The sequence below is a fragment of the Muscardinus avellanarius genome (genome assembly GCF_963383645.1).
Source record: "Muscardinus avellanarius genome assembly, chromosome: 3".
NCBI lineage: Eukaryota > Metazoa > Chordata > Mammalia > Rodentia > Gliridae > Muscardinus > Muscardinus avellanarius.
The window spans coordinates 2,441,359-2,455,762 of record NC_137788.1 but is presented as its reverse complement, the minus strand read 5'-3'; positions in this window follow the sequence as shown (position 1 = coordinate 2,455,762).

Here is a 14,404-nt window from a genome sequence, read left to right as displayed (position 1 = left end):
ACTGAGCAAAGGAGAGGATGGGGCTCCACAAGGCCCGTGACTTGTCATTCCAATCTTGAGGGACCCCTGAGGGGTGCTGGGGGGGCTGTGGCTTCCCAGTCTCACCATCCCCCCACCCTCAGCTCTCACCACTGAGCAGGGGTTCAGAATCGCGGCCCAGGGTCCAGGACCCAAAACTCAAGGTGCACAGCTGTCAGAGGGCGGGGCTGGGGGCAGACCCACTGTCCCTCTCTGCAGCTTTTAAAAGGGAGGATAGTGGGCCCAGGCAGAGTGCAGAGCTCACTCCAGTCTGCATCACAGCAAAGAGCCAGCTCAGGTGGGAAACCAAAAGGGACGGGACCGGCAGGGAGGAGAGAGGAGCGGCGGCCTCTTGGCTCCACGCACAGGAGAGCAGGTGTGTGGGAACCTGAGGCTGCCGTCACAGCAGCCGGTCTCTGTTCCCACCAGTGCAGCAGGCAAGGCCTTCTTTCGCATGACCGTGTCGTCCTTCCCAAAGCTCATCATTTCTACAGCTATCTGAGGGCCCTTCACAAGCAATCCAGGACAGATTCCCCAGGGCGACATCACGGGGCAGGGGCCAGGCCCCGAGGGATGGGCAAGTTTGGGGTCTAATGCCAGCCCAACACAGCTCTGAGTCCAGGTCGGGCAGGAGTGGACAGATGAGCCGAGGGCGTCCTCTGGGTCGGGTTGGTCTTGGGGATGGGGTACAGGAGAAATGATGGTCCTGCAAGTGGAACAGCATGCAGAGGAAAGGACGAGCCCGGTGCAGCCACGCCAGAGGGACTGGAGTCAGTTCTTTGGCTGGGGCCGCAATGCAAATTGGAAATCTTCAATGAGACACTGACAGAAAGTGTTAGAGGCAGTAAAAATTAAAATCCACGCAGACGCCGGGCAGGTGGTACTGCCTGAGAAGAAAGAGGAGAGGGAGGGGCAGGGCTGTTGAGCCGGGTGGCCCTTCCTGAGATGACTTGCTCCAGTCCCTGCACACACTTGGGTCCTGGTCTAGAATCAGTGAGAACAGGAGCCCTGAGACCCGAAAGCTTCAGCCAGAAAGATGCCATGCCCTTTGTAAAATGGTAAATATCTTCAGCATAAACCCAGTAAGTCGCAGAGTTTGGGGGGGGGGGTTGTTTTTTAATGTACCACCTGTTTCTCCCTAAGGAAGCAAAAAACTGATTAATAATGCTTTAGTGTTTTGTTTTGTTTTTGTCACTGGGGATTGAACCCAGAAGCATTCTACCTCTAAACTAAACCCCTCGCCCGATTTTATTTCTTATTTGGAAACAAGGTCTCCTTAAGTTGAGGAGAGCCTTGCTAAGTTGTTGAGGCAGATTTCGAACCTGCGATCCTCCTGTCTCAGCCTCCCAAATTCTGGGATTACAAACCTGCACCACCAGGCCCGGCTTTAGCATTGTTTTTTGGATTTTTTTGTTTTGTTTTGTTCTGTTTTTAGTGGAAATTTACAAGTCCTAAAAAATATCACCTGAAGGGCATGTGTGCGTGAACTGAATCAGGCTGGCGGTCGCTCTCCACCAAGAGGGCTTTGGGCATGAGGCCCGGGCTGGCTGGCTGCACGCAGCTCTGAGCAGTGTGTCCCCCGAGTCGCCAGAGCCAGCAGTAACTGTCCTTGTGCCCAGGCACCTAGGTGGCCAGTCCCAGTGCTCCCAGAGGCTGGATCGGCGGGGGCTCTGGTTCCGTGGGCAGAGTGGTGTGCCTAGTCCTGCCCCTTGAAGTCCATTCCCATGTCAAGGCCCTTGAGGAGGTCACAAGACGTGGTCTCTAGGCACAGAAGGAGGACTGGTGCTGGGGAGCGCATGCACTGGGCTGGTGGTGTCGTCCTGAGCAGGGACCGCCTTGCTCAATCCATTCATTTATCCAGTTGTTAATTGGGAAATTAATCCTGCAAATATTTACAGAGAGCTTTGCAGGGAAGGAGTTGGCAGAGTTCCCACCTGAGCCTCCCTCTCACCAAACCTGGATGTGCGCACCGTCTGGGGTCATTTGCAAAGCCTGTTCCTCATTCCTCCAGCTGGACACCGGCAGGCCAGACCTAAGGCCCCACGTCAAATCCCATCCACCAGTGTGGAACCTGGAAGGCCGCTTGGCCTCTGTATCGGTTTTTAGGGGCTGACGTAGCAGTGCCACAGACTGGGTGGTTTTGACAACGGAGCACTGCCTCCTCCCAGTCCTGGAGACGAGAGGCCCTGACCCAGGTGTGGTGGGGCCGGTACCCCAAGGCCTCCTCCTGGGCTCCTGGACGGCCTCTCCCCTCTGTCCTCACATGGTCATCCCTCTGTATCTGTGTCCAAATCTCCTCTTTTTTGTGTGCAATACTGGAGGTGGAACCCAGGGGCATTCTACCTCTGAGCTATACATCCCCAGCCCTAATTTTTACTCTTTATTTTGAAAAAGGGTCTCACTGAGTTGCAAAGGGCCTCACTAAGTAGCTGAGGCTATCTGCAAACCTGGATCCTCCGGTCTCTGTCTCCCGAATGCTGAGATTATAAGCATGCGCCACCACGCCCGGCCCCAAATCTCTTCTTCTTATAAGGACACCGGTCAGAAGGATTAGGGCTGCCCTAGCAACCTCATTTTACTTCAGTCACCAGTTTGAAGATCCGATCTCCCCAAATCAGGTCATATATACCTTCTTTTACGCAGGTGAGAACTTCAGCTTATGGATTGTGGGGGGATCACAATTTAGCCAATAACAATCCTGGAGCCTTGTCCTCCTATTGACGCTCCAGGCATGCCAGGCACAGTGGTGTGTGCCTGTAATCCCAGTACTTGGGAGACTGAGACAGGAGGATCACAGGTTCGAGGCTACCCTCAGCAACTTAGCAAGACTCTCAGGAACTTAAAAAGATCCCGAGTGGGGCATTGTGGCACACGCTTGTAATCCCAGCATTCGGGAGGCGGAGACGGGAGGATCGCGGTTCACGGACAGCCTCAGCTATTTAGCGTGACCCTTTGCAACTCAGTGAGACCCTGTTTCAAAGGAAAAAAGGCTAAAAAATAGGGCTGGAGGTGTGACTCAGAGGTAAAATTCCCCTGGGCTCCATCCTCAGTACCGCAAAAAAAGACCCCATTTTAAATTAAAAGGGGAAGCTGGGCGTGGTGGCGCACACTTGTAATCCCAGCATTTGGGAGGCTGAGACCATAGGATCGCGGTTCACGAACAGCCTCAGCTACTTAGCGAGGCCCTCCACAATTTAGTGAGACCCTGTTTCAAAATAAAGAATAAAAAACAGGACATGAGGTGTAGCTCGGAGGTCAAATGCCCCTAGGTTCCATCCCCAGACCCACAAAAAGGGGGTGGGGGGATAAAGCCAGTAGTGGTGGACACGCTTGTAATCCCAGCATTTGGAAGGCTGAGACTAAAGGATCATGGTTTGCGGACAGCCTCAGCTACTTAGTGAAGTCCTTTGCAACTCAGTGAGACCCTGTTTCAAAATAAAAAATTAAAAAATAGGGCTGAGAGTGTAGCTCAGAGATAAAATGCCCCTGGGTTCAATCCCCAGTACCAATGATAATAATAATCCAGGCATAATAATAGCCACCACACTGTCTCTGAGGCCAACCTACTGGACCCAGGAAGCATCAGGAGCCCTACAGGTTATGCTAACGGGTCACCTCTGCCTCTTCAAGTACAAGAAGAGAGGGGCAGGGTCTTGCACCTCCAAACAGCCCTCTGGAAACCAGGGCTCCCAGGATTTAGGCAGAAGAGGACATTAACATATCCACCAGCAGAGAAAATCCTTTAAGAAACACCTCCATTCCCTAAAGAGACAGGAGCCTGAAGTCAACGCTGTCTCTCCAAGACACTCACTCCTCCTACTAAAAATGCACCCTCCTGGTGGGTGGTGCTAGGTGCTAACAAGACCAGCTCATCAGAGGTATAAATAAATAAATAAATAAATAAATAAATAAATAAATAAATAGGAAGGCAACCCCTTGGTGGGAGGGCTTTGGCGTTTCATCCGAATTCCATAATGAATAATTTATATAAAAATGTATTGGAGCCCTGCATGCCACAATAAATGTTCCATGAGAACATACGCAAATATTTCAGCCTCAACATCTCTCTGGTGGCTTGGGCTGACAGCCCAAACCAGATTTGAGATGCTACACCGCTTGTTTACGAAAAATATCATAATCTTGCTTTTATTTGCACTTTCCCGGGCATTGGCAGGATGGATTTGACGGGCAAGGCGGCAAAAGCAGCTGTCGCTGTTGGCTCCTGGAGGGAAGGCGGGTCTGCACTGGCGCGGGAGGTGAGGGAGCCTCAGCTGCCTGCATGTGTTCCAGCAAATCAGCAACTTAGAGAGGGATGGAGGGGAGGAGCTGCCCGGTACCCAGAGCATGGAAGCCCAGACCCTGTATCCTGGGCCAGGCCAAGAGAAGTGGGGAGGGGCAGGGCCCCCGACCTGCACCAGGGACTTGAGGAGACCCCAGTTACTCAGCCTTGGAAGAGGTGCCCGGAGCGAAGATTGGAGAACCTGTTCAAACCCTCCTCCTGGGTGGGCTGCCTGACACCGCTGAACCTGACCTTCACCGTCCTCGTGTATAAAAAGGAGACAAAGAAAGTCTGCCTTTCAGAAGGTCGTGAGAACTTGAGGTGGGGATGCAGCAGCGCAGCCAGTTCTGCTCGGCCGTGCGGACACAGGCGTGTGCGCCTGGGAGGAGCCCGCCATTGGGCGGCACCATTGAGCTACTGTCTCCAGTAGCGTCCAGTGCAGGCCCAGGGGCGCAGCCTCTGCACGCACACACTCACCAGCCAGGGGTTTACACGTCCTCAGCTTGAGTGTCTTAACGTCTTCTTCCTCCTGCGTGGATCCAACTCCTTTCTTTATGGGAATGACATGTGTGCTGGGCAGGAGCTTCAGGGCGGCCGGTCACACACACTGCTCCTCCTTGGGCTTCTTTGTGACCCAGCCCTATGCCAACCCCACAGGAAGGGGAAGGGGATGGAGGAGACCAGGCCCCAGCTCTGCTCTCCAGCCCCAGCTGGCAGGGATTCTGGACCTGGGCTGTCAGGCCGTCAGGACATCAGGACATCGACCTTTTGAAAACTTCTGGATGGAGCCCATGCTTTCTGCCCACTGAGGACGCTCTTCCCCAGATTGGGGGGGGGGGACAGCCAGGAGCTCAGTGGAGGTGCTGGGTGAGAGGGGGAGGCATATCCTTGTGCCCCAGACCCACAGGGAACATCCGACCCTGAATAGACCCTGATGGTCGCTGAAGGCCATAAAGGCCTGTCCTGGGGACCCAGGCATCAGCCCCAGCTCCAGTGCTGACCAGCTGCCTGACTTTGGACAAGTTCCTTAGCTTCTCTGTCCTTCTGTCTCCTCATCCCTCAAGGGAATGAGCACAGTCCCTTCCCACAGGGCGATCGGGAGGCTCCCATGGGGACGGGCTCTGCAGCCTTGGCACAGAGCCATGGTCACTCCATCGTGTGCAGAGAATGCCAGCCATCCCTACAGCCTGCTCATTGCAAGGGAAAAAAGGGTGTCAGGGCGGGGAACTCATTGAAGCCCCACGGCAAGTCCCTGGTGAGCCCAGGACCAGGGCCTGTGTGCCCCTCGATCTGCTCTGTCCCCCACCGCAGCCCACCTGCTCAGCTCAGCTCAGCAGCTCCTCAGCATGCTCCACACTCCTCCTTCCCACTGGCATCCATGTGGGGGCTGAGGTCCTCCCTTGAACTTCAGAAGCCCATTGACCCCATCTCTCTGTTCTGAAACCCAATCAGCCAATTTCAGTATGCCATCCTCCTTGCCATCCATATGTGGAATTCTCTGTTCCTGTTAGTAGATCCAGGAGAAGCACCTGACCTAAGTCGGCCAACCAGAGCTGAGACTGACTTTGACTCCATCTATCCGGCTCCCCCTGGGTGTGAGTGGGAGGGCTTAGCTTGGGGTCTCATTTGTGGTGGGCAGGCTGCCGTCAGGAATCCATGAGGGAGGCAACCTGGGGACAGGGAGAGGCAGAGGCAAGGGAGTGGAGCTGGAGCCCTGATCGCGCTGTGCCTGCAGCCCAGCTTGCCTCAGGGCCTATGCTTGCATGTGATATAGATCTCTGGATGGCCTGAGGTGTCCTCACAGACACAAATCAGATTCATTCATTCATTCAGGCTGTCCTTGCTGAGAACTCAATAAGGTAGAACACTCTCCTTGGGACTAAGAATAAAAATAATTACAAAAGAACTCCCTGCCCCTTGTGTTCACAGTCCAAGGTGTGGGGCAGACAAGTTAACAGACACCAGGGCAGGCCTGGGATGATGAGGAAGGTCTGCTGGGTTCCTGAAAAAGCCCAGCCGGGAAGGTCGGAAGTAAATGGAAGCGTCTGGGAAGTTCCCAGAGGAAATGACCTGACTTCCACTGGATCAGCCTTGCGACATGGACCTGGGAACACACCCACACATAAACTAGAGGGTCTTAACTGTGGCAGGGCCTCCATGGTTCCACAAGTGGTCAAGCCAAGGAGAATGTTCACGAACTTCTGGTCCCAACCACCCTCCAAGCTGCACAGACCTGAGCCAATGATAAGATGACAAAGATGGGAACGGGAAGAGCTGAGCGAATGATGTGTGCCTGTGTGCCTCTACCATCGTGTACCTCATTAAGATGCCTGACTAAAATACAACAATAAAAAGGAAAAACGAAGAGGACAAAGATACTGGGATCACTTGACAAAGAACTTAAGAGAGTGCATGAATCTGTTTTGTTTTGTTTTGCAGCACTGGGGAGGAACCCAGGGCATTCTACCTCCAAGCTACACCCCCAGCCCTATTTTTTATTCTTTATTTTGAAACAGGTTCTCACTGAGTTGCAAAGGACCTCACTAAGTAGCTGAGGTTGCCCGTGAACCACGATCCTCCTGTCTCGGCCTCTCGAATGCTGGGATTACGAGCATGTGCCACCATGCCTGACTGTTTTTCATTCCTATAATGAAATGCCCTGAGGCAGGTTATTTTATAAAGAAAAGAGGTTCAATTAGCTCACAGTTCTGGAGGTTTGAATGTCACATCTGGCGATGGTCTTCTCATTGGCAGAGCCCTGAGAGACACAGAACACCACATGGCAAGAGACAAGGACAGGTGTCCAAGTGCCGATTCAGGTCTCTCTTCTCATAAAGCCCTCAGTAGTCACTCACCACGCTCCGCCCTGATGACCTCATCTTGTTTTAATCACCTCCCCACCTCTGAATCCATTCAGTTTCCACTCTCTACATAACGTCAACATGGGGATTCAATTCCCATGATGCTTTGTGGGGAGGAGGGGCGCACTCAAACTATATCCAAGCCATGGCAAGCAGCTATTATAAAAATGCTACAACAAGTAGCCACAATCACTCTGGACACAAGAGGAGAAGCAGGACCTTGGCAGAGTGGAGGGTATTAAGAAGAGACTAGCCGGGCGTGGTGGCGCAAGCTTGTAATCCCCGCGCTTGGGAGGCCGAGACAGGAGGATCGCACAGGTTCGAAGCCAGCCAGCCGTGCTGGCTTAGGAGACCCTGTTTCCAAATTTTAAAAAGTATAAAATAGGTCTAGGAGTGTAACCTAGAAGTAGAAGGGTTTCCAGGAACCCCAGTACCACCAAAAAACAAAAACAAAAAAGAGCCAAGTGGGAGCTGTAGAACTCAGAAAATGCAACAACTGAAACGTCTTTGAAAGACAGCTCAGGTCCTGGATCCCTGCCAGCTAGAGCTGGAGAGCAGAGCTGGGGCCTGGTCTCCTTCGTCCCCTTCCCCTTCCTCTGGGGTTGGCATAGGGCTGGGTCACAAAGATGCCCAAAGAAGCCCAAGAGAGGACAGTGTGTGTGACCAGCACCCTGAAGCTCCTGCCCAGCACACACGACATTCCCATGGAGAAAGTAGATGGACCCATGCCGGATGAAGAAAAACTTTAAGACCCCCACCACTTCCCCAGGCGTGGGAGGGGCTGTCGGCTGGTTGGCTGACCTGGAACGCAAGCTCATGGCTCTGGAGGAGAGGCAGGGAGCCCACAGGCCCCGCTCAGAGGTCCCGGGCTGACCTGCAGAACCAGGAAACACAGGAGCCAGGCCTCGCCATTGGCTGTCCAGATGTTCCCTTGCAAGAGGATTAGTTCCCACTGTCACATGAAATAAAGGAACCCCAGAGGTGTCTTGTCCCTGCAGAAGCTGAGGACAGGGAGCCACCTGAGTGCCAGCCAGCACCTTGGAGGCTTCCAGGAGGACTTTCAACAGAATGGCATGACCACGCAGCAGGGACGGGACTCTCAGGCCACAGCAGGCAATGACCGCCTCTCTTGCAGGGAGGCGCTAAGCCTGTGTTGAGGCCCAGTGCAGCCTCCCCTGGGGAAGGAGTGAGTGGTGTCTGTCCCCAGAGCTGCCCACAGCTCCTTGTGCATCAGCACCCTCTCCAGGTGGTCAGGCAGACCAGCTGCACACTTGGCCATCAACTGGCCTCTGGAGACCTTCCCTAGTCTTCTCTCCAAGAGCGTGGCCCCAGAGCAGGACAGTCTGGTTCAAACCCCAGCTCTGCCAGCTGCAGGGCGGTGGCAGTATCCCTGTCACCAGGCTGAGCTGAGGGATACGATGCTGCAGCGTTGGGCATCTGTTCCAACAGCTGGCCTCTCCTGGGCCTCTGGACCCCAAGGTGCTGCTCTAATCCACGCCCACTCTATGCGCCGTCACACCGTCCACAGAGACCGTTCCACTCCTCTTCCTTCCAGAAGGATTGGCGTTAGCTGTCTTCATTTTCTCTGGCTCCTGTGACTAAGCGCCACTGACTGGGCAGCTTGAGCCAACAGAAGCTTCCTCTGCCACAGTCCTGGAGGCCCAAAGTCCCAGATCAAGGGCGGGCAGGGCTGGCTCCTCCCGAGGCTCTGAGGAGGGATCTGCCCATCTCCCCAGCATCTTGTGACTCTGCAATCCTTGTTATTCCTTGGCTCACGGGTGCATCGCACCCATCCAGCCTCTCTATACTCCATGTTTGGGGCAGGGGAGGAGGCAGGTATCTATCTCCAAATTTCTCCTTTTTATAAGGACCCCCAGCATACTGGATTAGGACTCACTCTAATGACCTCAACTAATTACCTATGTGGGGTGTCTCTTGCTAACTAAGGTCTCCTTACTAGTAGAGGGGACTTCGGCCTAGGAATGCGGGAGAGATGCAAAGTATACCATAACCCAGCGTTTCTGGTTTACAGGTGCGAGAGCCTTTTCCTGCTTGTGAGCACAGACAGGGGGTCCTTCTGTCACTGAGCAGCACAGACAGTGGAGAGACAGGTGCAAGGTGGCCTTGTAGGGCCAGAATTAGGCTTCTGGGACCTGTGCCCCTTAAACAACGTCAGAGGTGTCCATTCTTGGCTCCTGGTATGGGAGAGACCCATCCTTCAGACAGTGTCTCTCCATGACGGCAGCTTTGGGTAGAGAGTGAGGCAGGAAAGGGGCATGGGGAGCCGGCGTGGGCATCCTGCGTCCAGGCACTGCCACCGGCCGACCAGATGCATCACTAATGATGAGCTCCCAGTGACCCCGCCACTGCCGACGCCCCGCCTGCCAGCCACAAAACCACCAACTTCCACAGCCCTGCCAGAGAGAAGCAGAGCTGAAATGACTTTCCAGATCATCCTGGCTGTAATTTCTCCCACCAAGGAAAACAGAGCCACCGGCAACTGTCCCCTGGCTCTTGGCTCTGCTTGCTGTCATTGCCCCCGTTGCTGGTAAACACCCACTGTGCTGGGCGCCGAGGGAGGTGACTCGCAGCTGGGCCGGCGTGTGACCCCAAGAACTGAGCAGAGGCACCCGTGGGGCCAGAGCGGGTTCCCCCTGAGATCAGCCTGGCCACACGGAGGCATTCAGAGGCCCTTGGCTGCGCCACCAGATGGACTGTTGGTGGGAGCTCAATAAACTGCGGCATGAAATATTTATCCACTTACACTAGCTTAAGTAATTTAAGTTTGCTGGGAATCAACATCATGTTTTCATTTTTAATGAGCTTCTATAAAGCAGCCACTCTGTCACCGGCAGGCGCTGGGGGCAGGAGCTTCCACAGCCAGATGCAGTTTTAATCTCCCTCCACTAATGTTGCTCAAAAATGCACCGTGTTTGCAGAAACTTTGCCCAGGACTGCAGGGCAGGTGGGACCTCTGAGCCCCGGTGATCCCGACATGTGCTATGGAGCCGGGGGTGGCCTCTCTGCTTCCCCGTTCTCTGGGAATGCTGAAGGACACAGGCCACTTCTTCACAGAGTTTGTGGGACTGTGGTCAGCTGAGGGACGGCCCCCAAAGACGCCGTGCCCTAGTTGCCAGACCCAGTGATTGTGTTAGCTCCTGTGGCAAAAGGGACTTTGCAGATGTGACAAGGACCCTGAGATGGACAATGTGATGGTCAGCCAGGCCAGTGGTGCGGGCCTATAGTCCTAGGCCTTCAGAGGCCGAGTCAGGAGGACCACAGGTTTGAAGCCAGCCTCAGCAACTTAGTAAGACCCTATCTCGAAAGAAAAGAATAAAAGGGCTAAAGAATCTAGCTCAGTGGTAGAATGCTCATGGCTTCATTCTCAGTACCACCAGAGAGAGAGAGAGAGAGAGAGAGAGAGAGAGAGAGAGAGAGAAACTGTGGTTAATTTTACATGTGAACTTTACTGAGCCAAAGGATCCCCAGGTAGCTGGTAAAACTCTATTTCCTGATGTGTCTGTGAAGGTGTTTCCAAAACAGACCAGCATTTGAATCCGTAGACTGAGTAAAGGATCCCGCCAATGCAGGTGGGCATCACGCAACACGGTTAGGCCTCATTCAATCCACTGAAGTCCCGAATAGAACAAAAAGGTGGGGGAGGGCTCGAGCTCTGGCTTAAACGTCGGCGCTCCTGGCTCTTGAGCCTTCAGTCTGGGATGTACACCAGTGATCTCTGCAATTCTCGGGACTCGGGTATCAAACTGAACTACACCACTGGCTTTCCTGGGTCTCAAGCTTGCAGACAACAGATGTAATTAACAGTAATGCCTGTGTGTCTCAGACCAGCGAAAGGGGTGAATCTGAACACACTCACCACGAAGAAATGATCCACGGTGAGGTGACAGATAGGCTAGTTGATCACTGCCCAGTGTAGACAGGAATCAAAACTTCACATTGTACCCAGAGATGTGTACAAATATGTGTGTCAACCAAAAAAGAAAGAAAAAATGTGTCTATTCTGACCATATGCAGGCTTTTTCTCATGTCATTATCCCTGAACAATGCAATATAACAACTTTCTACATACCATCTACACTGGATTGGGCATTCTAAATCATCTAGAGATTATTTAAAGTCTGTGGGAGGGCTGGCATGTAGCTCAGGGGTAGATCACTTGCCTAACATGTATAAGGCCTCGAGTTTGATCCTCAGCACTGAAAAAAAGAAAAGCCAGCAAGTCTAAGGGAGAATTCACGTAATGTTATGGTTAGACATGGATGGCCCCTTGAAGCACTCATAAATTGGTGTTTGGAGTTAATACAACTGAGGTTTGAGGGGTCCATTCATTGTAATGGATTTATCTGGGTGGTGGCTGGAGAGGTGGGTCCGTGGATCCATCTGGGTGTGGCCTTGGGATTATATACACAGCTCCTCCTCCCCTGCTCACTCTAGCTTTGGCCAATGTGCTCTCCTTCTCTCTGCCTCTCACCGCCATGCTCTGAAATCTGTGGTCCCTGGCCTTACGTGGACTGAACCCAAAACCATAAGAAAATAAATCTAGCCAGGTGTGGTGATGCATGCATGTAATCCCAGTACTTGGGAGACTGAGACAGGAGGATCAAAGATTTGAAGCCAGCCTCAGCAACTCAGTGAGGCTCACATCATCTTAGCAAGACCCTGTTTCCACATAAAAAATAAATAAAATAGGGCTGGGGGTGTAGCTCAGAGGTAGGATGTCTCTGAGTTCAATTCCCAGCACCACAAAAACAATAAAGAAAAGCCAGGCGTGGTGGCACACACTTGTAATCCCAGTACTTGGGAGGCTGAGACAGGAGGATCGCACGGGTTCAAAGCCAGCCTCAGCTACTTAATGAGGCTCTCTGCAACTTAGTGAGACCCTATTTCCAAATAAGATATAAAATAGGTCTGGGAGTGTAGCCCGGAGGTAGATCCTTGGGTTCCATCTCCAGTACCACCGAGAGAGGGGCGGGGAGGGAGGGAGGGAAGAAGGAAGGAAATCTTCTTTCCTCTAAATTACATACATGGTCACATCTTTAAAGTATGGCTATAGAAATGTGGATCGAGACATGTAGGCTGTGTCCAAATATTACACCATTTTATATAAGCAATTTGAGTAGCCATGGATTTGGGGGTCCACAGTGGGTCCTGGAATCATCCCCCCAAATATCAACAAACTATAATATAGACAGATGACGATGGTTGTGATGATGATGATGACGGCTATGATATATGACAGACAGTAAATATGGTACGTTTATACATATCCTTTTGCTTCTCTTTCTCTGGAAAACCCAGAGGAAAAAGCAGGAGGATTCTCCTGGAGCACTCACGGGGTCCACTGGTCATAAAGTGTCCTTAGAAGAGGAAGCAGAGGGTGGAGTGTAAGAAGAGCTGCTCTACTGCTGGCTTGGAAGACGGAGGACAGGGCCTTGAGCCAGAGGCTGCAGCAGCCTCTAGGAGCTGGGAAAAGCAGGAAATAGATTCTCCCCCGGAGCCTCCAAGGGAACCAGCCCTGTACACACATTTTAGACTGCTGATTTCCAGGCTGTAAGAGAACAAGTGTGTGTTGGTTTAAGCCATTAAGCTGGTGGTTATGTGTTGCAGCAGCAGCAGCAGGGAACCAGTATGCTGACCTCTTTTCCAGCTTCTACCAACAGGCTGGCTAATACAGGTCCTAGTAAAAGCTGGCTTCCAACACTCCTCTTGCCACTTCCTGGTAGTGGCTGGTCCTCTGGGTGCCTCAGTCTCTTCTCTAAACAGGGCAGTAGTAGCTGGGCTTGGTGGCACAGACCCGTAATGCCAGTACTTGAGAGACTGTGACAGGAAGATCACAGGTTCAAGGCCAGCCTCAGCTACTTAGTGAGGCCCTCAGTAACTCAGCGAGATTCTCAGCTACTAGCGACACCCTGTTTCAACATAAAGAATAAAAAGGGCTGAAGGTGTAGCCCAGAGGTAGAATGCCTGGGTTCAATCCTCAATACAATAAATAAATAAATAAATAAATAAATAAGGCAGTAATGGATTCTACAGAAGCGCGGGATTGTCTTCAGGTGCCCCTGCCTACTTCTTGGGCTGTGCGAGAGGGGCACGAGTTATATACATCACATACAGAAGGCGCTGGCCACGCGCCTGAATATGGGAAACCCCATAAAGAAGAAATATCTTCCACATTAGTATAACCATATGTCTAAGTAAAGATGAAATAGAACGGCAAGAGTTGCCCCCACGGCCCACTAGGAATAATTAAGGCTGAAGGTAATAGATGTGGCACTGAGCACAGAGAGGTTTGAGCTCGCAATGTCACACGGCAAGCACGCAACCTGATGACCCCAGAGGGACAGAGGCAGGTGGAGACGCCTCCCGCTTACTCCCAGGCCCTCCTCAGAGAGAACTGAGCTCCCTCAAAACTCTATGAACCAACATGGCTCTGTCCCCGGCTGGGGTACAGGAGGAATGATCCTCAGCCCCTGCTCTCCTGAAGCCCAAAGCCTGGATGGAGGAAAAGACCCCAGGAAGAGACCAAGTTCACCTGTGAAACCTGCACTCTGCAAGGCGGGCCCAGCAGGATGGAGAGATGTTCTATATGTGTTAAGCACCTTTTGGGTACCCTGCACCTTGTCACAAACAGCTGGGACTCAGCAAAAGACACCAGATGTCCCAGCTGAGAAAGGCATCTGTCATCTGGTTGGAGAGCTCTTGCAGGAGTCATGGATAAACAGGTGCTAAGGACCTGCTGAGAGCCCTGGTGACTCAGTATAAGCAAGTGCTAAGGACCACCGAGGGTAGGGAGGGGACAGACTCCAGGATCCTCTGGGAACTGGAGATGCAGGTGGCTCTGCTGGTTCTACCCTGAGCAGCAGCTGAGATGAAAGTACCTCAGCCAGAGGAAGGGCATGATAGGGGATACAGGGGCACAGCCATGGCCTGCCTTGGGGCTGTGAACTCAGATCTAGGCAGGACCTCTGCACAAAAGCACAGGCAGGCGCAATTTGGCGCTCACCTGGGAGACCACACTCAACGTGTGCACCATACCTCCGGGTGGCGAGGAGCTACGCTCTCCCCATCCGTCAGTCCCCTGCTCATCTCCCAGGTGTTGACAGTTAGGGGAATTACCTGTCATCCTCGCCCTCTCTGTCAGGGCAATGCCAAGGGAAGAAAGTGCGTGTAGAGTTGGCAGGGATGTAGGTGAGTTAAGGCCATCAGTGGGCCCCCTGGCACTCCT